Genomic DNA, 25,212 nt, shown 5'->3' on the forward strand with positions numbered 1-25,212 from the left:
GTTTATTATGCAAGGGTGTATGTATATATTGTTCTTTGGTATGCCTACACAATGCGTACTTAAGTGTTATATCTGTTTTATATTTAAGTATTTTATACGTAATTATTAGGTATATTACAGTAAAATTTACAGAGTCGTATTCAGTGTAAAGGACTACATTATAATGATATTAATTATGCTGACTATAGAATATATGAGTAGAGATATTTAAGTTAGTAAAATGGGATCATTCAAAAATGTTAGATAAAAATTAATTTAAAATCGCACGCCATACTGTTGTGAAATAAAATGCGCCTTGCCATATTCTGGAATTAAAGCATAGTGATTCTTACTACAAAATAATTTCAGAACAATATTGTAACAATTAAAACTTAACATTTTTAATTTACACCTTTATTGGTTAAAATAACATAATTGATGTTTAATTTTATTTGAAACTATTTGAATATTTTATGTATAAGTAGATGATTTTCTGGCTTCGAAACGTTGTTGAAATCTGTGCAATACAGAGACAGTAAAAATAGATTCTTAAATGTGTACGAATTTAGAGCAAGATAAAATTAATGGAAATTTATTAAAAGATTAAAATTATTTAATTTTTCTGTATATTATTCCGTTAATGATTATTCTTTCTTCCTTTCTTGAAATTATTTTACTATAATCTATTCAAATACTCTATTCAAATGGTATGTTAGAGAAAATCATTTGTATAAATATGGATAATCATTAATTTTTGAATTTTATCATATTCTTCATAAAAACCATACCTTTGAGTATTTTTAATCAGTCTGCCAAGGAAATTGGCTCTATAATTTTATTAATTAGAGAAGAATTTTTCTATTCTTGAGAAAGAGTCAAATGAATTGTCCTAATTGTTGTTTTGAACTTTTTTGTTGCTAACATTACCAAATTATATGAAAATGAGTGTTAATATTTACATTTTATTGAATAATTATTGAAATAGCATGTAAGTGCCAACAATCTACTTGGAATAAAATTCAATTTTCGTTAAGAGAAAACTATTATATGTGTAGAAAGTGTTTCACTTTCATAGGATATTACCTTAAATCCGTCTCTGTACATTACAAGTACACACACATATTTGAAATTTATGTGCGTATAGAAATGACGCAATTGTACTTTTATACTCGTACTGGTGTACGAAAATTTTGTCGGTTCAATATACCATCTTTTTTGGGGTTTGTTTTTTTTTCTTTAACAAAATTTTTTAATATCCTGCCAAAAACAGCTTGGTTTTTTCATTAATTTTTTTTTTTTGTTAGGTTAAACAAAGACAACATGAAAAAGTGATCACTGATCAAAATAAAGATAATTGATCACCATAAACAAACATTGTTAAAAATTATACTAATTTTGTTGAACAAAAAAAAAAAACAAAAACAAAAAAAAATGTGCATGAATGAATAATTACGAATATTATATTTGCAAAAGGTTTATAAAGGTTCAAATGCATATGTGCATGAGGAAAAAAAGAAGTGTTCGAATAATTATCCAAAAAAAGAAAATTTACACCTCAATTAAAAATCTTTTCTGTTTTTTTTTTCTTCTTTTTTTACTTTACGCCACAAAATGAGCCCCCTTGCTTTTCTCATATGACATTTATGATTTAATATAAGTATTAAGGTTTTATTGGGATTGTTACACTTTAACACGTCTTATTATCACATTTTTTATAATTTATAAAAAATTTATACAAAAAAAAAAAACAGACAAGACAAAAGTAAGTTAAATTTTTTGGAATTCCAATTTACGAAGTGCTCTCTGTTAAAAAATTTTTTTCGAATTAAGTAATTATGATTTAAACGTGTATAATAATTTACATTGTTTTGCAATTATAAAATAACATTGATTTTGTTGCACCTTGCGATTGTCTCAATATTATAATGACTCTATTAGGTAATTGAGTGGCCTGGTTTCATACATATACTTTGTGTATATTACGATGTAAATAAAATTGTTGTGTCTTTAATTGGAAAAAAATAGAGGACATTGGGATATCTATGCCAATTCAGTTAAATTTGAGAGATCGAATTTAAGAATTTCTTTAAAAATGTTAGTCAGGTTTTATTTTTTCTAAGAATTAATTTTAAATTGTTTGAATTTAATGATAAGAGTATCATTAATAATAGAGTATCAGTAAATATGAACTTCTTTGTAATAAGTGAGCCAAAAATAAATAGCCCATTAATGGCTTTTTCAATTTTTCATTTAATTCTTAAATTCTATAAATAAAGTAGGCATATTTTTTGAATTGACCTTGCATATTTTTATGTAAGCTTAAAATAATATAAAATACAATAATAAAAACAAGAAAAAAGACAATTTACTTAAAGGATTTAAGTGAGTCTAGTAGAAATTGTTGGTTTTTCTAATATCGTGGAATTTTTCGAATAGATTTTATTAACCGCTGTTTAAATGGCTAATGAAATATAGTAAAAACGAAAATTAGAATTAGTATTCGATGTATTTTGGATCTTAAATTCACATTGAAATATGAAAATAAATGAAAATATGACAATGTAATCTGCATAATATACAGCAATTGTTTTATTTAAAATTTAGGCTGTTTCCGAATCTATCCCACTTTGCAATATAATTTAGTTTATAGCAATTATTCAAAATAATATTCGCGTATTATTAATGATCCCTAACAAATTAACGATATGACAAGATTCATTTTTAATGAAGTTATAATTGTTAGCTAATAAATAAATATTAGCTGTTTTATCTTTATCCATTATAGCTAGCAGAAAGAAGATTGTACTAACTGAAATATAACAAATGGTGATACATCGGATGTAATGATTGGGTACTGACAGCAAAAGTAAAAAGCATATGCGAAGTAGGTTGAAAAAATTATAAGTATCTAACCAAAGTAAAAGTGTTTTTGTTTTGGTTAGAATGTCCCACAATCAATATTGTCTTTGATATAGTAAACAAATTTTTAGAGTTTTTTGTCTCAAATGTTTCCAAAAATTTTAAATATTCTGATTATAATGAACTTTTCATAACTGGTTCAGGATTTCCAAGCAAAGGTACATATCTATTGATATTTTTCAGAAATTATAAGCTCAAATATTCATAATACAAAAAATCAATAATATATGAATTTACTTATTTTGCAAAAAAAAAATAATAACAATAAAAGTATGACATATGCAATAATATGACAATATTTATCCGATTTTGCCATAACCATCAAAAATATAACCGCATAATGCTAAACAAAGAGTTTTTTTCTTTTCTGCACTGTCACAATAATTTCGACGTAAAACTAATATAAAAATATGCACTGATGCAACACTTATTCTATTCCGAAAGATTTATTAACTGTCACAAATAATAAAGATTTATTAACAGTTCAGATAATGCTAAGTTGTACAGCCTAAAATATGTTTTCTAGAATAGTTAGTGCGATAGGTTTGGAAATAGCATTAATGAAATTATTGTTGTTAAACCTATAAGTATGCAAAATTGATGTAAATAATAAAGTACTTCATATTTAGTTAAATTTACAAATTTTTGATCAATAATATTATGTATGTTAAGATCTAAAACGCAATTTTATATTTAAATGTACCATATACCTAGCAATAAATTTGTACGATTAAAGTAATTTTTTAAGTTAAAACTGATATCACCTTTGAAAGAAAGTTGTCCTTGATGTGCCATATCAAAAACCGTTTTCGACTTTAATTAGAATTTTGTAATAGCTAGTATGCTAAAATTTTTACTGTCATTATTAAGAATTTTTCGACTATCATTTATTGTTCCTTTGCCTATAGCTTTCATGAAAAATAATCTTTTTCAAGGTGAAAAAACGTTTATGAAGAAAAGCTTTAAAGAAGGAATATTTTTAAAGGGTGTTAAAAGCTGCGCGTTTTCTTTCAAAAATTTGTAATTAACATTTTTTGATAATAATTATTGTATAGTTTCTCTCTAAGCTTTTTTTTAGAAGTTATCTATTTAAATCGTGCTCATGAATTAAAACATTTACTTTTTTTTAGGTTGTGTTTTGTGTACTTATAGAGTAAGTGTTTTTGCTTCACTTTTTTTGGTATAATATTTCAACAACGTGTACCATACTATGTTGTGCATATAGGCATTTAAATATACGAAAATACTTGAATACGAAAATACATTGAATGTAAAATATTGTAAGGAAAGAATAAAAAAGCAAGGGTTACAACGACAACACGATGAATATTTCATTAAAAAGAACATTTTGTGTTTTTTTTTGTCCTTTTTGAAAGATGTGATGGTTTTTTTTTTTCGTTTTTACTTCATGGTTCCATGAGTCGTAAGTTGCCAAAATAAAACTCACGCTATTTTAGTATAAAAATATTTTATACATCCTTTTTCGCTTGCATAAATGCATTTTCGTTTTAAAGGAAAAAAAAGGAACACAAAAAAAAGTAAAAGCAGAAAAAATTTGTATGTGTTGTGTAGTAATAATATTGTGACATATATACATATATACCTATCTAAAATGAAGAAAAATAAAATGAAAAGCAGCACAAAACAAAAAATATGAAAAGAAAGTAAAATTTTGTGTTTATATGTAAATAAATTAAATGTGTATACATGTATGCAAATGCAGGTATATATAAATATGTATGTGACAAGCTAACAATGAAAAAAAACGAAAGTCTAAATAATATAAAAATTTATAAATTTGTAAAAATACGAAATTGCCTTTACATGTATACATAAGGGTTGATTACTGTTATTTATGGGATACTTATACTGCATATGGCAACTATATTTTGTATATACACATTATATTCCAATTACTTTCAATTTCCGTGGTATGTTATATTGTAACAACATTAAAATCAAGTAGCGAGGAGTCGAGAAGCAGAAGGGAATAAGCGAATAGAGGACTAGAGGAGTTGAAGAGTTTTCTAATCAAAATGTTTGAATCGCAAAATCTTTAAAATCGAAAGCAGAACCGAAAATTTAATAAGTTCCAATTAATATTTACATGTGTGTCGAATTTTTTATAGGAAATTTTTTTAACAGGGAGTCTAAAATAATTATTACATTTATAGCTATTAGAAATTTGAAAATTGTGAAAAAAAAAAACAGAATTTATTTTCATGTCTACGCGCCAAAGTCCTGGAAGTTTAATTTAAGATAAATGTAATTTTACCTTATTTAAAATCTATTTAGTCTAACAAAATCGGTACATTTGTAATTGAGGTACAAAATTTCTTTTTTAAAATTAATTATTCGAATAATTTTGTTTCTTAATGCATGTGCATGTTAACTTGCGATTCTTGTAAAGAGTAAAACTGTTTATTAAGACATTTTTAAAACACTATAGATGCACCGTCGCTTGAATTCTGTGTTCTATATTATGTTGGTTTATATTATGGACCCGAATCCTTTTTCGTAAATTTTCGTCTAAAATGTATAAAAAATAAGCCTTAATCTGAAAAAAAAACTTTACTAATTTTCTATATCATCAAATAAGCTTGACTTGCAATTCGAAATTTCTAATACAATGTGTATGCAGTACTCGTAAATGCCATTATAAACTGTTAAATATTAAACATCATAACACACTCAACAAAAAAGGAATAAATAAACAACAAAATTTAAAGAAGAAAAAAAAAGTCCTTTTAATTTTAAAGAAATACAAGAAAAAATACAAAAATTAAACTTAAACACATAAAATAAAGAAAAAAAAAACAGCAAAAAAAAGACGAAAGAAGAAAAGTATCCTGGAAAAAGAAATACGACAACAGAAAAAAATCCTTTTTTAATTTTTTTTTTTTTGTTAAAAAGGGCTGCCTGCGTTTTGCGTGCACAAAAAAATACGAAAGACGAAAAACAAAAAAAAAAAATTAAGAAAATGCATAAAAATAAAACGAATTAGTAAAAAAAAAAAGAAAAAATACAAAAATAAAATAAAACGTAAATCGTAAATTTGTAACGGTATCATAGATGCAAAGGACATACATAAAAATGCATATACAAAATGCATTTTAAGAATGAGTTATCAGTTCGAAAAATAATAAAAATAAAAGAGAAAACAACAAAAATTAATACACAAAGCACAGTTGTTTTTTCTCTTTTTGCTCATATCACGAGCCATTCACCACCATCACCTACCTATACATATTCGGTGTATTTATGCACCGTCTTCTATAACACAATATTATAAACCATTATAACCACTACCAACAATACCACCACTACTACTACTATTACGGCTACTGCTGGTAGCTATATAGCTTTACTAATTGTACGTCATCAAAAAATTCCGTGTGCACTGTATGAAAAGTGCATAAAAAGAAAAACTGCATATAAAAATTTTGGTGGCCCTTTTCTCTCTTTCTATCTTATTAATGCTATTTTACTCTCTTTTTCGTTTTTTATTCTCTTCTACTCTTCATCTCCACCTCTCTCTTTTTCTTTTTCTCTCTTTGCATATATTTTTCTCTATATTTTTTATATTTGATGCAATTTTCATTTTTTATTTTATTTTCTTTTTTTTTTTGCATTTCTTTCTGTGTTTGCTTTTTGTTTTTATTGTAAAAGAAGACGTCGTTTTGTATTTTTGTTTGTTATTATTGTGTTCATTGCTTATTTTTTTTTTATTTTTCATTTCTTTATTTTTTATAAAAAAAAAAAATTGTTGTCTTTTCTTTTCCTTGTTTTTTGGCTTTTTTGAAATGTCGAAATATATTTTATATAATTTTTTTGAATAATATAAAATATGTGTATTTTAAGTATGTTTGTAAAAAGATATGCAAGTATTTTATTTACGAGTATAAATTTTTTATAAAAATGTACAAATTTTGTTTTTTTTTAGCTAGATTTTTATATAGGTAGCTAGCTCTGTGTACATACAAGGTATATAATATTATTGTGATGTTAACGATGATGATCATAATAACATTGGTGGAGCTCTGCTCTTACACTTATTGATTGTACAAAATATGGCAATAGTAGTTGATGATGATAGTGATGATGATTTTAATGGTGATGGTTACCGTGTGTTGTCGGAGTAAAAAAAATATATTATAAAAATGCGATACCCTTCAATATAGCTTACATATACACATGAACAAAAATTAAATACAAAATAATTTTGTTACAAGAAGAAAAAAAAAAATTATTTTGTATTTTTTTAGGGTTGCATTCTGGTAAATTTTCTTCGTTTTATTTTTGGTTCACCCATACCTATACAACATATTTATAGCGTAGACAATTTACATACTGCATTTACAAAATGAATAAGAAATTTCCAAATTATGCTTGTATTTGTTAGTTATTACCAAAAAAAAAATTTTGTTATTCTCTTATTATATTTGGCATTTCTTATTTCTTTTTCTTATTATTGTATTCAAAATTCTGGTCTGTCTGACAGGGTGTTTAATAAAAAAAGATAATTTTTTTTTATATTTTTGATATTACTATTTTTCCCTTTTGCTAAACATGACATGTTGTTGTCTTATTTCAACTTTTTTCTTCTTTATTTTTCTTTATTTTACGAAATTATTGCATGTATAGCGGACTTGAATTGCAAATATTGCAATGAAATATCAAATGAAAACGAGAAATACGTTGAAATGTCAGTATTTGAATATGGTGAGAAAGTACATGAAAACTTAAGAATAATGATTTTTCTTCTCTATGAAATTTCAAATTTTCTTTTTTTTTTTCGAAATAACAATAGAACTACATTGTAAATTGATTTGCACGCAAATTTAAAAATAATCGAATTGTCATATCCCACCTATATAACAATAATGTTGAAAATATTTTGATTAGACCAATAATTATTTGTAAAATTGCATAAACTTACATAAAAAATGTATCACTTTTTGATAGTTTTTACAAACATGTAAGATAAGAGGAGAAGGAGGAGGAGTGGAATGGGTAGAACTAGAAGGAAATGCTAAAATACAAATATTGTTTTTGGTTATTTATAAATTATGTTAGATTTACCATTGTAATATGGCTGGGAACCAAAACAAGAAAAAATAAATTTAAAGTGTGAACATCTAAAACATTTTGTACTTAATTATTCAATTTTAAAAGTGATGAAGTTGAAAATTGGTAAAGGCAACAGTTATAATAAAAATTAAAATATGTTCATTAGTCAATCTTGGCAATATTGTAATTTATAATATCGACTTAATTTTTTTTTTTTTAGTTTTATTTGAATATTTTCACACAAAATGTCTAATTATCAATTTGAATTTTTCTTAAATATTACCGGCATATTGTACGTGCGAATTATTTCCTATAGTAGTTTTTAAAATCTTATTAAATAAATTTATTATGCTAATCATTCGTAACATGTCAGAATTAATAAGTTAAAAAAACTCAATCACAATTTTTTTTGTCAAAACGGAAATTTGAGTTCAAAATTTTTTAAAATAATTTCACATATTAGCATTGCAATAAAAATTTCGTTATTAGATTCCTGTTTCTCTAAAAATAAATTAAATTTGATTAATTCAATATCTTATGATTATGTGGCTTTATAATATTATACTTAATTAAGTGATGCTACTTTTAATTTACCTGGAGGTTAATTTTTGTCACATATTTTGATAATAATAGATGCACAATAAAATTATGACGTTTCTCTAATTGTATACAATTTACAATATTCAAAGAAAGGTAGATAATTGGAATTACTATATATAATCTTCTCTTAACACAAAATGAAAATGCTTTTTATCAAATCTTATCGACGTCAAATTTTGCTACGAATAATTTTTTTTAATATCGGGTTATATGAACTGCCTTCGAAAGAATGTTTTCCAATTTAACCTAATTTTAAAACCAAATAACCTTAATTTTTTTTAAATGCTCAAAAAATGGAAATCTGAACATTTTTTAAGTGAATTGAAAATTTTAAAATTTAATTGAGAAATTGCTGGTGACATAAATTTATCGAATGCCAATATTATATTGTACTAAATTATAATAATAAAGAACGAATAGTTCAGTAATTTATAACACTTTTAATACAGACACTACAAATACAATATAATCACTATGTACAACGAACACCCAAAATTTCATTAGTTAAATTTTAATATAGATTATTCGTATATACAATAATAAAGAGAAAGTCGTGAAATTGTTACTGAACACTGAATAGAAATTTTTCGTTATATAAAAATTCTGCTGAATATAGGGATTCTGATTAAGATATAAAAGAAAATTTAGCCATGTATAAAACTTTTTACAATTGTATTTGAAAACTTTTTGCACATTGCTCTTTTATTATAAAAAATGTACTTAAATCAGGAAACAACAAATCATTTAGATTTAAACAAAAATTTTATTAAATAAATCTCAGAAAGTAATATTGAAATTTTCCCAGAACTATATGCACAAATTATTATACGTGTAAAATTTACGTGTAAAATAATTATACATGTAAACAATACGTGCAAAATTTTTAAATAAATCGTACAATTCGAAATATGAGTATCTAATCTGTAAAAATGTGGAAAACTTTTCTAAATTTGACAATATTTCAAAATATTTTCACCAATTTTTAGGACGTCAAATAAAAGTTTGCCAAAATTTAAACATTTTATTTATCAAAAATTTCTGTAGGGGGTAATAAGTAAATGTAGGAATTTTATAAGTACGTACCATATGTTATACCATTCACACAAAACAACAATTGAATGAATGTAAAAATAAAGGTAAAATAAAAAAATAATTTAAAATTTTGCCGCCGCATTTTAACATTCATGTTAACTATATGCAGGTGTTGCCGAAAAAAATCTTTGATCTTTTAATTTAACTAAAAATTAATTTCAGCTTAAGATACTTTCGGATTTGACATAATTTTGTACAAGTACCCTTATGTTCCATATAAAACTAAATTATAGCAACTCATAAAAATGTTATTAATACAATAGTTACCTTGAAATTTCATTAAAACTTATGTCTTGCTTAAAATTAATATGAAAATATGAAATAAATTTTATAAGGAAATCATTTTTATGAAAAAATAAAAACGAAAATTCATAAAATATTAAAAATTTTTTATTACAAAGGCCACTTTAATAATAATCAAATGAATCCAGAGTATCGTAAGAGAATAAAAGTAATCAAATATTTTAGATTAGATCAAAAAGAGTTACTTCTTCCGCAAAATAATATAATTTTGAAGAAGTGTCACAGCGCTTTTTTTTCAATAGCAACGAAAATGAGTACGAATTATCAAAAAAAAAAATGAAATTACATAGCTAAAAAGGATTAAAAGATTTTCGCAGCTAAATACTATATAACACTAATTTGTATATTATCAAAAAATTTTGTATACTATGACCTTATAACAAAAAACATATAACAAAATATAACAAAACAAGAATAACGAAAAACATATTCAAAAGTGCATACTTAAATCACCCTGAGTGGATTGAAAGCACAATTAATACCAAATGCTGTATAGATTTAACTGTATGAGTGAGCGAAAAGGAGTTTTAATATCAGAATTTCTCAAATTTGTTATTTAATACTGTAGCATATTTTATTGTATTTTGCACTTATTTTTATTTGACTTGTTCCTTACGCTCTTTTACACAGGGACAAAGATATTATTGAATTTTAGTGGAAATTACTTAAATTTCAAAATAATGTTAACAATTATTATGGAAAATTAAGAGGTGTTAACCAAATTTTATTTGGTAAAAATATTAACAAATTACACAAATATTTTAGATGTTGTATAAAAAAAGACCTAATAATCTTCTCATATTCGCGAAAAACTAAAAACTATATAATTCGGCTTCGGCAGTTCAGCTTACTAGGGAAAAAGAAAATTAATAAATAAATAAAAATTTGTATAGGTATTTATGTTCAAAATTTTACTACAATTTTCGAATTATTCAAAAATTTTTTTATTAAAAATTTTTATTATATTTTAATAATTTAGTCATATACTCGGGAAAATAAAGAAAAGGCAATGCGGATGGGCAGATGTCTCTTTTTAGGTAAATAAAAATTAAAATTTTAGATAAATTTATACTGAAAATTCTAAAGTGTTATTAAAACTCGATTCAAATATAATAATTTACAGTTTCGAGGATACTGTAGTATTGTTAGAAGTAACTCATTCCTCGCAGATAGTGTATACTCATTACTCAATACGCACATAATTTTTCATATTGTCATATTATGTACCTAATGTTAATTACATTAAAATATTATACTTAGGCATAAGTGGAGAGAATTTATAATTTTTTTTTAAGTTTAAATATTGTCAATTATTAATGTATGTAAATGCAAGTGTAAAATTAAAAATTAAAAAAAATTTTGTTGGAATAGCGTTAACGTTACATTATCATTATAATAATGATTCAAAAAACGTTTTACTGAATTTTGTTAAAGAACTCCAACATGCTCTTATTAAGGAAACTCTGGTATCTTGGGAACTTATCAGATAGGTTCTTGGGATAGCTCCTATCAGATTAATTCAAAAAATGTATTCCCCAACCCTGTAAAAAAAACTAAGAAAACAAAATTAAAAAAGCCTCAAAAAGTGGCACCATTTTTTTTTGGACACTCATTGCAGAATCTTAAAGTAACGAATAAAAAGTAATGGATATTCATTCAGTGCAGTAACGAGTATTCATCAATACCACAAGGTAACAGGATTGCACATTTCTACAATATTTATTAAACTAAAAGTTTATGTATGTGCATGCATGTTCAGTTTTAATTCTTCACAGTTTTTAACACAATTGGGGTAAATTAGAAAAGTAGTGCTTTTCTAATTTACCCCAAAATTATTTTTAGAACATTAATATGCACATCTTAATTTCTACAATTAATAGAGAAAAAATTTTTTTTATATGGTTTAAATTTAAGGAACTTTGGGAATTTCTGAATTTAACAAGTATAGGTATAAATATTCGATAAAACTAAAAGAAAAAAGGAAGAAACAAGCAAAATATTAACAAAAAAAAAAACAAAAAGAATACAAAAACAATGCAATTTTTACAATAATATGAGAAAAAAGAAAACATCAGAAAAAAAATAGAGAAAAAGAAGAAAAAAATTCTTCGTCGGGATTAAAACAAAAGGACTTTTTTATGCTTTTTGTTCTTTTTTTTTAAATACTTTTTTGTACCTCTTATGTGCAACGAAAGAGGAAATAATAAAAAAAACAACAGAAAAACAGCAACAAAAATATGAATTTTTGCTTTTGATATTTTTTTCTTCTTTTTTGCTTTTGGAATACTAGGAACCTTAAAATTTTGTAAAATTTTGGCAGTTTTTTCTTCCCTTTCTTTTTTCGTCTTTCTTCCTTTATTGTCTTTTTGTTTTTTTGTGTGTTTGTCCTGAGTTCAGTCATTTTTTAATTTTTTTGCGCTTTGTTCGTTTGGAAAAATACGACCGAAAAGAAAAGGGGGTTTATGTTTTCCTTTTATTTAATTTTTTGCCATATAAAAATAATTTTTTTTTTGTTTCTTTTTCTTATTTTTTTTTATAATTTTTTCTTACTATTGTTTTTATTGATGTTGCTGTTGTTGTTGTAGCTACTATATACATTTGGCTGCTATCGTTACTGCTGCTGCTGCTGCTACTATTGCCCCTACTGATAGCGTCGCGCTAGTTCTTTCATAAATTTTGTTCGTCTTATAATAATTATCGTTACCAGGTTGATTTATTTTCTTCTCGTTTTAATTTTTTTTTTTGCAGCAAAAATTTTATTATGCACTTGAGCACATTGCATACAAATACCATCAAAGGATAATATTGGAGGATATTTTATTTTGTTTTAGTTTTTTTTTGTTTTTCTATTACACATCAGTTCGCTTGAAGAAATTGAAAAGATTTCGTTTATTTTTTGAAGATTTTTTGTCAAAAAAAATTTTATACAAAAATTAAAAAACAATCAAAACGTAACTGAATATAAAATAATTTTTTTTTTAAAACAATTAGCTTTATTGTTTTTGTGTGTGTGTGTGAATGTGTGTTGAAAATATCAGTATAGAAAAAATTTTTATTAATTTCGTTGGGGTGGTGATAAAAAAAAATTCAAGGGCAAGCATTATTGTTGTTTTTGCTGTTTTTTTGTTTTATTTTTTTTTTTTGTTATTTTCCCTGCAAAAAGTTTGTATTCACTAAACAATTTTAATAACAATTAAAAAAAATTTAACTTGAAAATGAAAAAACCGAAAAGAATTATGGAAACAGAAAAATTTTGAAATATTCGAAAATTTTTTATATCCCATGATATTTTTGTGATGAAAATTTAGTTTGCGATGCGATGTATTTATTAAATTTAGTAACGTGCAGTTTCGATACTACAAAACACTGCTGTTGTTAAGAATTTGCAGGAAAATATTGTCTGAGATCTTATTTCTGAATTTAGTAACAAAATTTCATTGCTTTTAAAAAACAAGTGCGGTCTAACATACGGTAAATTTAACTCTAAACTTCTAGAGAAGGTGTTGTTTTTAAAACTAATTAAGTGAAAGTATTTAAAAAAAAAGTAGAGTTGATCATGTGAACTGTGTGATACCCATACGAACTTTTTATCCCAATGACCAAAGCACCATTGAAGTTGAATAGCAACTACCACAAGAAATTTGGAAATTTCAACGACTTTTATCATACTTAACAGCCTCCATAACACATAAAAGTCTCAACTTGCTTGCGAAAAATTTTAATATATTCTGAGATAATGGCAAACAACTTTTGAAGTTGTATGAGAACTTAGTATCATAAGCATTCACGATATTCTAACAGCTTTTACTAAAAATAGTGGCCATGTTAGTATATTTATTTGCACAAAATCAGCACCGTACCTTAGGTAGTCTCTAACATGAAATCAAATAACTATTAAGTCTTAATATAATTTTAATGAAATCGTGTGTTAGTTATACAATTATACTACAATGAGTCAAGAAATTTCAACTACTTTTATTATACCCAACAGCCTCAATAACACATAACAGCCTCCACTTGTTTGTGCAAAACTTCGATATTATAGCATCAATATTTCCTGAGATATTGCTAAATAATTTTTGAAGTTATAGAGCAGCTACCCGAAGCACTGACTCGATTACATCCAATTTTAACAAGAGTTCCGGAATTATTATGAAAATTTGGTAAGCTTAGTTGAATTGATTCTTGAATTATCGCTGACGTCCGTCAGAACATACACTTATGTTTTTCTTCTAATGGGCAGACGAATAGACGCTCGTTTATCAAAAATATACGCTTATGTCTATATCTGAAACAACTATTTCTTAGCGTCCTGCGTTCCAAAAGATGAGACAAAATCATAATACCTTTCGAACATGGGTTCGTACGAGTATAAAAGTACAAAAACTCTCTTTCATTGCATATGTTAAGGCGCATCACGCTAAGGACGTATTTCATGAGTATTTTTATTCTCTCAAACCAATTTATATAATAGCATAATCCATAATGTCAATTACATACTTTTATTTCACTTTTAAAAAATTCAGTTTCCTCATAATAATTACAAAATGAACTTTGCAAGGAAAACTTTGTCCTTAAAATTGCATTCATAAGCTTTATAGTAAATTGACAAAAAAGGGCTTAATGCAATAAATTTGAAATTTTTAATGACTTGCAAGGGGCATCTCATCTTCAAAATCGGTATTCCCTGCTTTTTACAATCAAACGAAACAAAGAAGATGATAATTTTTGAATAAATTTTACTTAAATCTAAGTAATGATTTCTACTACTTGTCAACTATGTACTTCTAAATAATGATGCCCATGTAGAATATATAGTGCAAAATGCACTATATATGGATGTTTCCGCATAAAATATAACAACACTGTCATAATCTGAATTTTAACAGTTTTTCTGCAATATGAAATTAAATTGTTCAAAATTCTATATAATAAGATTTATAAAAAATATAATAATAAAATATTATTTGTATTCTTACTTACTAATATGGTCAGGTATTCATAAATATGGCAAAATTAATATTGAATGCCCAGAAACCTATGAAATTTTATAACCAAATACAATCACTGTTCATTATCACCTTTTGCAGCAGCAACAATTTTTCAGCTGTTTATTCATATTAAATAATATTCGTATAATAACAAAAACAAAAACAACAACAGCAATAGAATAAATAAAGAAATTTAAACTGAACATACTTACAAACTGATATATAAACAAACATTTTATATGAATTTTGTTGTTGTTTTAAAATGTTGCAGGAAATGTGGGGAAATTTGATTTAAATTTTTTTTTCTCCACCACTTTTAATGTTACTATTCTGTGTCTCTCCTATTGTTTGTTGATTTGTTTGTTCTCTTTTTTTATAATATTGTATGTGTGTTTTTAAAAAAGCGTAGAAACCACGCATAGAAATCGTCAAGTACTTTTAAAACTTTTTTTGCTTTTTTCCTGTCCTTGAAAATTTTTTCATTTATTTTGATTTTTCTTTTTCAATATTGCAATAATTATAATAGTAAAAATATTGAAAATTTGTAATTTCAAGAAAGATAACGGTAGCTTTATTATAATTTGAAGACGTTTTGAAGCCGAATTTGAAGTTTGGAAACCGAATTTTTTTGATATTAAATATTTTGTAATCATTTGTAAATTTTCATCAAAAAGATATTAAAGACTAATGTTTTCTTCACCATATAAGATAAAATATCGAATTCTATTTTCCTCAATTATTTTAATTTCCCCAATTAAATTTGTGTTTCGCCCTCCTTCGAGCTGAATTTTAAAATATCAATTAGGGTCGCCACTTTCTAAAGCAAAATTAGAGAATTTGGCATTTAAAAGTAAAAAATTATTTAATACTTTAAACTTTTTTCTAACTCGGCAGTTAGAACAAAATATGAAACTCATAACCCCTAACAAAAATATCTCACAATTTACACCTACTGGGTTTAATGTATGTAAACTGGTGTTTTAGACTTGCTATAATACATGTTTTTCTATGGTTTACTGCAAGAACAATTGATTTTGATTGACAAAGAGTAATAAAAATTGATTTGAATGTAATATGTAACAAACATTCTTAATAATCTAATCATGTTCGTTTTAGCAAAAATTGTCGGGTAGCCGTCGGCAATGCAATATCATTACGCGTGATTCAAATACTTTCAATGTTTTAATCTAGTTATATTCTGGTGTTATGTAGAATTTGCTTTGTATTACAAATTAGTAATAATTTGTATAAAACTTATATAATTTTATGAAATTTTGTTTCACAATCTGTAAAAAACGGAAAAAGTTTGTAACCATATTTGCTTAAATTTTGCAGCTAATCAATGTAGAAAATCTTGCAAATGTAGTGCTGAATTGCTAGCTATTTTATTTGGTAGTGAAAAGTTTAGAAGCTAAAGGAAATATTTTTGAAAGAACTTAAATTTGACATTATGTTTGGAAGTTTTTGTTTCAAGTAATATGGAACATTTGCAAAAATTATTCAATTAAAAGTTTATCTAACAGGAGTTTTTGTGATGAGGCTTCTGAAATAATATTTGATTTCTATGCTTTATTCTTGGAAACATCGTGAGAACAAAGTTATAGAGAACAAGAATTGATGAAATTTGTGAAGTAATGGCTTGTGTTAGATTTACCGTGGGAGGATATGGTTAATCTAGTCTAGTTGTCTAGATGTCTAGACAAAACAAAATTTTCATGTAGTCTTGCAGTATTGAGATGAAGCACTTCGTTTTAGTTACCATAATGGATTCCGTCTGCAACACGAAGAAAAAATTTAAAAAATTGCCCTACATTTTTTTGTTAATCATGCGTATATACAGAGTGTTTCGCATAAGGTGGCAAATAATTTCAGGGATGATTCTTTGATCTATTTCCAGCAAAAAATTGTGAGGAGGAAAGTACCGGAATTTTTTTTGAATAAAAATAAATGCTTATAACTTCGGAACCATACGTTATATAATAACTCTATGTTATTATTAGGAGCTTGTGCTACATTGATTGTTCTTTATTTTTGGTCTTACATTTAATTTACTTTGAGCATGCAAATTTTCGAGATACAGCTTGTCAAAGTCAGAAATTTTTTATACAAAATTCGAAGTTTTCTCAAAATTGTTTGTTATTATTTCTGTTTTTTTCAATGCGCTACGATGAGACCTAAAAGTTAACCCATATAACATTTTCCTCATCTCTCATAGTTTTTCCAGTAAAACGTGGCAAATGTGTTCAAAAACATGCGAAAAATGCATTGTTTTGCAAATTCCTTGTTGCTAAAGGAAATTATTCTGTTTTAGAATAAAAAGTGGTACAAGTTTGATTGAAATTTCATATGCCAAAGTTTTAAACTCTTTATTATCACCCTTATTGGTTCATTCAAAGTTATGAATTTATTATTGTTATTCTATATAAATGATGATATTACGAAATTATTGCATAATTTTAGGGCTTTTCAAAACTTTTTCTTTCTAAACTTGTAGAAAAATATTGGTTTATTTTTATGGTTAAATTTAAAATAAATTTAATATGAAAAAATACTAATTAGAACTTTATTATTTTAATTTAAATACAGCTACATGCTGCACGTTAACACAAATTTATTGGATTATAACTGGGCGAATCTTTGTTTCTCTTTTCCTGAACTTTAACATTCACTTCAAATTAGTTAGAGACCGAAAATTGGAAATTTTATTATCTAATCATAGATAAGGGTTGGGTTATTTTAGATGAAAACACTTATAGCTTTCAAAAAAAAAACATTGTAAATGACTGGTTTTTTTTACTTTCCTGCTTTTCAAATTAGTCATAAAGTAGTTAAGGGTGTTTAAACAGCGCTTTTAAGAACTTGTATTTTAGATAATAATATCAATTTAAATTTATATTTTTCCATTTATAAATTACATTTATAATTACATTTATAATTTTTGTGGCATAATTTCATACGTTTGAGCTATGAAAAATGGCAATTTGAAAAACGTTGCTGGAAAAATTTTTATTCCTAAAGTTTTGGCCGTTTCTAATTGAAATCTCATTGCTTTTGGCGTTTTGAAGGAGATAAAATTTTTTTAATGTGGAAGAAATGAACAACAATTATAGCAACTTTAAAAATAATTTTTTTTTAACAGTAATAATTATAAAAAGTGTGGAAAAATTTAGACTTCAAAAATTTTAGAAATTTTAACAGAACTATGACATTAAACTCAAGTCTCCCGCCGCATTCATTTAAGTTTTATATAACTGACCTAAAAAAATAAATTGATAACAAAACAATGCGAAAGTAACAAAAAAATGAAATTGACAAAACCAGCTAAAAGAAAAGTGGCCGAGAAGCTTAAAGCAATATGCAAGGAGGAAGCTTTATATGTCAAAAACAAGACAGTTTGTTATTAGCTAAAAATAGAATACCAACATTTTAATTTGGTATTCTGTTTTTAGGAATATAGCGTAAGCTTCTCGGCCAACAGTAAATCGCCTGTTAAACATTTATAGGCAATTTTACTTGCCTATAAATGTCAATTATGATAACATAAAAAGAAACAAAACACATGTGTTAATATTGAATGTTATTGAAGATAATAAAATAAAAGAGAACTTTAAATAAAAATTTCGACTTAAAGGCAAATTTAAGCTACGGAGAGTTTGAAATTTGAAAGTAACTGTGTACGAAAACAGTGACTGTGTTTTTTTCTGGGTCCACATAAGAAATACTTTTATGCTTATTAACTTCTCATTACAGCAGCATAATTAATGAAAATCTAATTTATTACGAAGAATGTCTAATAGTTTTCATAAAATATTTTTAATGTAAGCACTATAGCATAAATACAACCTATTTTGATATTAAAAAATAAAATAGATTAAATACTAAAATATTATTTAACTAAAAATTATTACACAGAATTACGATAGAAGTAAAAAGTTTTCCTTTCTTGGAAAAAGTTCCGGTACTGCTTTTGTAAGTAGCCATGTATGACTGAATATTGTCTACAAATTTCAACTATTTAATTTTACCGCACGGGCTCTTTTATTCATATTTTTAATTTAAAATTTTGATTTAAGGAACAAAGAACGCCGAAAAATGTCAAAAAAGTTTTATATTTGCTGTAAAAGTAAGGTGTCCGTAAATAAGTAAATAAAATAAAGCTAAAAAAGGTAAAGAAAATTGTTGAAAAATTGATGAGAGCTTCTGAATCAGTTTTCTTAAAAATAAGGCACCAAACCTGAAAGCTAAAGTTCTAACTAGTTCTACCTACATTCAGTCATTCAAATCATGTCAAATCAGAAAAAAATGTTTTCCGAAAAAAGGGAAACTTGGGTTATATAATTTCTTTCTTAATGATGAAGTTTATCATTGAATAGTTTCAATGCTATGATATAACAACAAAATGAATAGGGAGTTATTAAAATCAGAGAAAATCGGCGCAAAAGCCGAGATTAATTACATGAATTTTGTCTGATTTGAAATGATCGCATGATTTGGCTTGACATCGATTGATTAAAAAAAAATGATAGAAATTTGTCCAATTTTCATCAAATATCTTTTGAAATTAAAGTAGCGGGGACTAAAGTTTGGTTATAAAACTTTAGTAACCGCTATTATTACACGTAGTTCTGACTGTGTAATATTTATCAATTTTTAATAAATTTCAAAATTTCAAATAACATAATTCTGAAATTGATTTCTTTAACAGTTAATCATTAAAATATTCTTAAAGCGTGATTGAAATAATATTAGGAAGAAAATTTGTTGTAAAATAGCTATTACCTTTTCACACTTAATTGAAATATAAAATTCGAACATGTACATCGAATTTCTGATTAAAACCATTAATTAATTTCAATAAATGATTAATTTTAGTTTTTGATATTTTATATTTTCATATTAGCTTACAAAAACTATAAAATTATTATACTTAATTATAGACTAGGTTTAACAAATGACTTGAAAACTAAGGAAACAACAAATACTGTCACAAATCTCAATTGATTTTAGTTGAAGTTGGCACTTTGCAATTCAACAAAAACAGGCATTTGTTTCGAGGATCAAAACTTATCTATTAACATCTTCCAATTTCAACAAATTGATTGAGTTCATTTCAATTTTTGATTTTTGACATTACATTTCCTAAATTTTATTTTTGTAATAAATTAAAATGAATAAAATAAAAATAAACTAATTACAAATTTAATTTGCAAATCCTGTAAGTATTTTTAATTTTTGAAGAAAAATTTAATAAATTTACTAACAAACTTGAATTTTCGAGTTTTCATCATAAAAAAAGTAATTGCTTACGAATTTTTATAATCAGAATTTGTATCTGATAAGTGCGCGTATACCTTAAAGTAAAAAAATTATTTAAATGCGGAACTCATGAAAATGTATAAGAAATTAGTTTGTGATAGAAAATGTAAAGCTTCAGATTTAATAGGTCCAGCAACTTTTTAAACTTAAATCAATTCTTAAAAAAAAATTATAAAATCTTAACATTCACATTAATTTAAATTTAGACTTACAAATGAGTTATGGTATAACAAATAATAACAAACAGTATTGTCAGGAAATTTTAAACAGTTCATGGTTTAGATTCAATCGTGGACTTTTATAAAATTTTAAATTTATTTTGATTTATACAAATGTAGTTTACTTAATTTTATTTGTAGCCAAAATATTAATTAAATTTCAAACCTAGACCTAGTAATAGCGTTATAAGTAAACTTATTAGATGTGGAATATCTTTTATATTTGAAAAAATATTAAAAAAAATTTTACTTACATTTTGTTCGTTTTTCTTCTCCAACTTTCTAAATCACCCACACAATTTTAATAATAATTTGAAAATTGTGTCCACACTTTCATTAATAAACAAAAAAAAAAAAGAACACAAAAACAAAATTAAAATTTAATTTTTTTATAATTTTAATTGTAATAAAAGGTCCAGAAACAGCAAAAAAAAAAAATTATAAACCGAAAACGACTGGATTCTAAAAATTTTTTTTTTCTTAAATTATTTAATCAAATTGCCTTTTTTTTTTGTATTGTCAAAATAGTTTTGTTTTTCTTCAAGTTTTTTCTTTTATTTTCTGTTAGTACAAAAATGATTTTAAATTTTACCAAAACTTTTCTTCATGTACACGACAAAAAAACAATTTCTTCTTTAAATTTTTAAATCTCAATTTCAAAATTCAAATTTTCGAAATTTTATTAATAATCTTTAAATGACAAACTTTGTATTTGTTTACAATTTTGGAATAATAGCAAATCACTTTAAAGTTAAAGAGCAAAAAAAATTTCAATTTTAAATACAAAAAATTAAAAAAAAATATTTAATTTATTTTTTTTTGGAACATATACATATACATATTTTTACATACATAAGTTTTAAAATTTTATTTTAAAGTACAAAATTTAAATACAAATTTAAAATTCATATAATATGAAAATAGTTTCAAATTTATAAAACGAGAGTCCCGATAAAACGTAACATTTTTTTTTTCTTGTTATCAAAATAAAAAAATTTAAAAATATTTAACACGATTTTACATACATAAATGAAAGTAATTAGACACACATCCAAAATGTTCTAAAATTATGCAGAAATTTGATGGCAATTTAAATTTGACGAAAAATTTTTATTTTATTTCAAATTTGTTCTCATTTAGGGAAATTTTTTTTCTCTCTTCGTTTCTGTTCAAATTATGTCTCTTATTGTAATTTCCTCTTAAAGTAAATTTTATAGTATTTACAATATTATAATTAATAAATAATTATTTGTGCGAATTTTTTAATTATTTTTCATAGATTTTTTTTTGAATTTACACAAAGACGAAAATTATTTTCCAAAATTTTGAATTTTTCATCAAATTTTTTTATTTATTTTTTAAATTTAATTTTCAAAATGTTTTTTTTTTTCTTAAGTATTAAATTTTTTCAATAGTTTTTAATTATCAATTTTAATTTCTGTTGTTGTTGTTATTATTATAGAAATTGTTTAAATGGTGGTGGTAAAAATTGAGAAAAAATAAAAAAAATTAAAACACTTAAGTATATATTTATTTTTTTTTTGTTTTATTTAATATTTTTGTTTTTATTTATTTTAAAATTTTTGTTTCAGTTCCTTGAATTTTATTTAAAATTTATTAATTTTATTCTTAACAAAATTTTATTCTTTCAATGATATTTCCACATTTGTTATCCTTTTTGATATTATGTGTGAAAATTACTATTTTAAAAGTCTTATACACATAGAATTTCAAGGATTAACAAAAATTATTCTATTAAAATTTTTTTCGTTTTTTGTTGTTATTGTTATTTGTTTGTTTGAGAACTCAATTAAATTGTTAAAATCACTTAAGAAATTGAAGAAATTCAATGGAATAATTTTGTTCATTAATTTGCAAAATGTAAAATTTAATAATAATTGACTAAAAATAAATAAAAATTTTTGATTTCCAGAATTTATTTGTTACTTTCTTTTTGAAAAAAAAATTTAAATTAAAGTTCAAATTTACTTTTTAATGTTTTTTTTTTGGTTCTTTGAATTTTATTTTTGTTTTTTTTTGCCAAATTATGGTCAAAATGTTTTTTACATGAAATTTTTTACACTTTTTATTCAATTTATATTCAAAAAAGTTTTCCAATTTTCAATTTTTTACTAGCCATAAGCGATATGATTTATTTGTATGGGTGTGTATTTATAAACGTGTTTTTTTAAATTTAAATTTTATAATTTTTAATTTTTTGAAAATTATTTATTAATTATCCTTGAAAATAATGTGATCATATTACTATGTAATTTTAATGATTATTTTTCAATTTTCTTACAAAGTTTTTTTCTTTTTTTTTCGAAAATTTTAAATTTTATTAAAATTTTTTTAAAATTAATTACAATTTTTTCCTTATGGTTGGTTCTTAACTTAATTAACACTTCATAGTTTACGTATGCTCACATTTATTAAATTTTATATTAAGATTTTTGTATTTAATAAAATTGCAATTATTCTTTGATTTTCTTGTATGATTTTATAAACGTTTAGGTGTTTTGTTTTTTACTTTAATTTATTTTTTAATTTATTTTTGTCACTTTTCGTTTCAATATTTATAGATAAGTTAATTAAATTTGTATTTTTTTTTTGTTTTAAAAATTTTTAATTTAAATTTTTTTATTTATTTTCAATTTTTTGTTGTCAATTTTTAATTAATCCATAATATTTTTTTTTATGTAATTTTTATTTTGTGTTCTGAAATGAAATTAAAAAATCAAAAAAAAAAAATTAATTTTTAAAACAATATAAAAAATTTTTCATTTATCTTAAACGAATTGTTAATAATATTAAAAATATTTTGTGTCTCAAATATTCAAAAATTTTTCACTTATATTAAAGTTTTTTCACTGAAAGTTTCTTTTGTCAAAAAAAAAACAATTAAAGTCACAGTAATTATAATAAGTTCCAGGTTCCAGTTCACAATAATTTTAATGTTTTTTTTAATTTATACATATATATACATATATTTTTTTTCTTGAGAAAGTTTTCTCTATATACATATATATGTATTCATTAAATTTTTCTATATGTATATATAGAAAATATTCAACAGGAAGATTTTAAAATGTGAATTTTTTTTTTATTTACATTTTGAAATATTTTATATATACATGAATGTGCATAATATTTATTAATTTATCTATGCATACATAATATTTATATGCAATTATATACACATAATATGTACCTATATATATATACATATACATAATATATATACATGTGATTGAGAAACACTCATCATAATATGTATATAAAAATATTGCTTATTATCATCACACATTTCCTATATATAATATATCTATATATATCTGATATATAATCATATGTATATATATATATCAAATTCAAATTTAGTACATAACGTATTGTACCCCTATATCATATTGTATATACATACTATATATATAATATTCACACATTTTCATATACATATTCATCAGGCACATGCTATATATAAATATACATATATATAGATATATATATCCATACATAAATATATACAATTGCAATATAACACATGTATGCACATTTTACTACTTTCTTTTTTTTTTTTTAATTTTGCGTTCTAACTTTTTTCAAATCACAATTAAAAACAATTGAATTTTATACGCATAATCTATAATAATTGTAAATCTAAGAGCATTTCATACTCGTATACAAAATCACAAGCGTTTAAAATACTTCATTTAATAAATGACAAATTTATTTGTATTTTATTAGAAATCTCTGAAATAAATTTAAAAGCAGCATAGCAACTGTAAAATTTTTCATTTTCAATCAAATTTAGAAATTTCATTCTTATAATCATCAAAAAACAAAAAAAAAACACAAAAAACACAATATGTATAGCAAAAGTTCTGTATTGAAAAACACTGGAGGGAAAACTAAAATCAAAAATAACCAAATATAAAGAAAAAAAAAATAACAAAATTGTGAAAAAACAAAGTCCCATGTAAAAATTTTCATTCTCAACTTAAAATTCTAATTTCAATCCATAAAAATTTTTGCTAATTTTTCATCTACTTTAATAATTTTTTTTTTAAATTAAAATAATTTCATACTTAAAAACCAATTCACTTATTGTAATATAAAAAAATTCAATTTACTTTTGTATTTATTGTAAAAAAATAATAATTAAATATTTTATTTAAAAAAAAAATAAACAAATAAAATTTTTAAGTTTTTAATATTTTTTTTTTGTAATTTTTTTTTTATTATAAGCTTTTTTGTTGCTTTGTTTTTTTTTTTTTATTTTTTGTATCAAAATATGTAAAACCAAAAAAAAAACTTAGAGAGAGCAGAGGCAGCAGGCGACTTGTATCGAACTGACGACACTACTGATGATCCACCGTAGTTTGGATTAGAACGCAACCGACACTGCGTTTTGTTTTTTTTTTTCTTTTTTTATTATTTTATTTTTCTTTTGTATTATATTTTTTCTCCATACAAATTCTGTGTGTTTTTTTCTTATTTTTTTACTTCCAACAATTGTTTGTATTTAAAAAAAAAAGTCTCCTAACTTTAAAATACTACACTGCTCTTATATATTAAAATGTATGTAAAATATATATATATATATATATATATATATATATATTAAAAAAGAACTTAGTTAAAGAAAATATAAGAAAAATATACTATGAAAACAACAACACCAACCACACTATAATATAAGTGAGGCAAAAATAATACACTAC

The 25,212-nt window shown here is 23.7% G+C and overlaps 1 long non-coding RNA gene across 1 annotated transcript in view; it reads right to left on the minus strand.

The window, feature by feature from the left end:
* LOC129619084 (uncharacterized) overlaps positions 1–25,000 on the minus strand; it is a 116,166-nt gene extending 91,166 nt beyond the window's left edge. The window contains exons 1-2 of the long non-coding RNA XR_008697841.1: positions 24,622–25,000; positions 20,743–23,206 (exon numbers count right to left, since the gene is read on the minus strand). This is a non-coding gene — a long non-coding RNA (uncharacterized LOC129619084). The remainder of the gene's footprint in view (positions 1–20,742; positions 23,207–24,621) is intronic.
* Between the last annotated feature and the right edge of the window lie 212 nt (positions 25,001–25,212).

This window comes from Condylostylus longicornis, unplaced genomic scaffold (genome assembly GCF_029603195.1).
Source record: "Condylostylus longicornis isolate FDR11 unplaced genomic scaffold, ASM2960319v2 ptg000010l, whole genome shotgun sequence".
NCBI lineage: Eukaryota > Metazoa > Arthropoda > Insecta > Diptera > Dolichopodidae > Condylostylus > Condylostylus longicornis.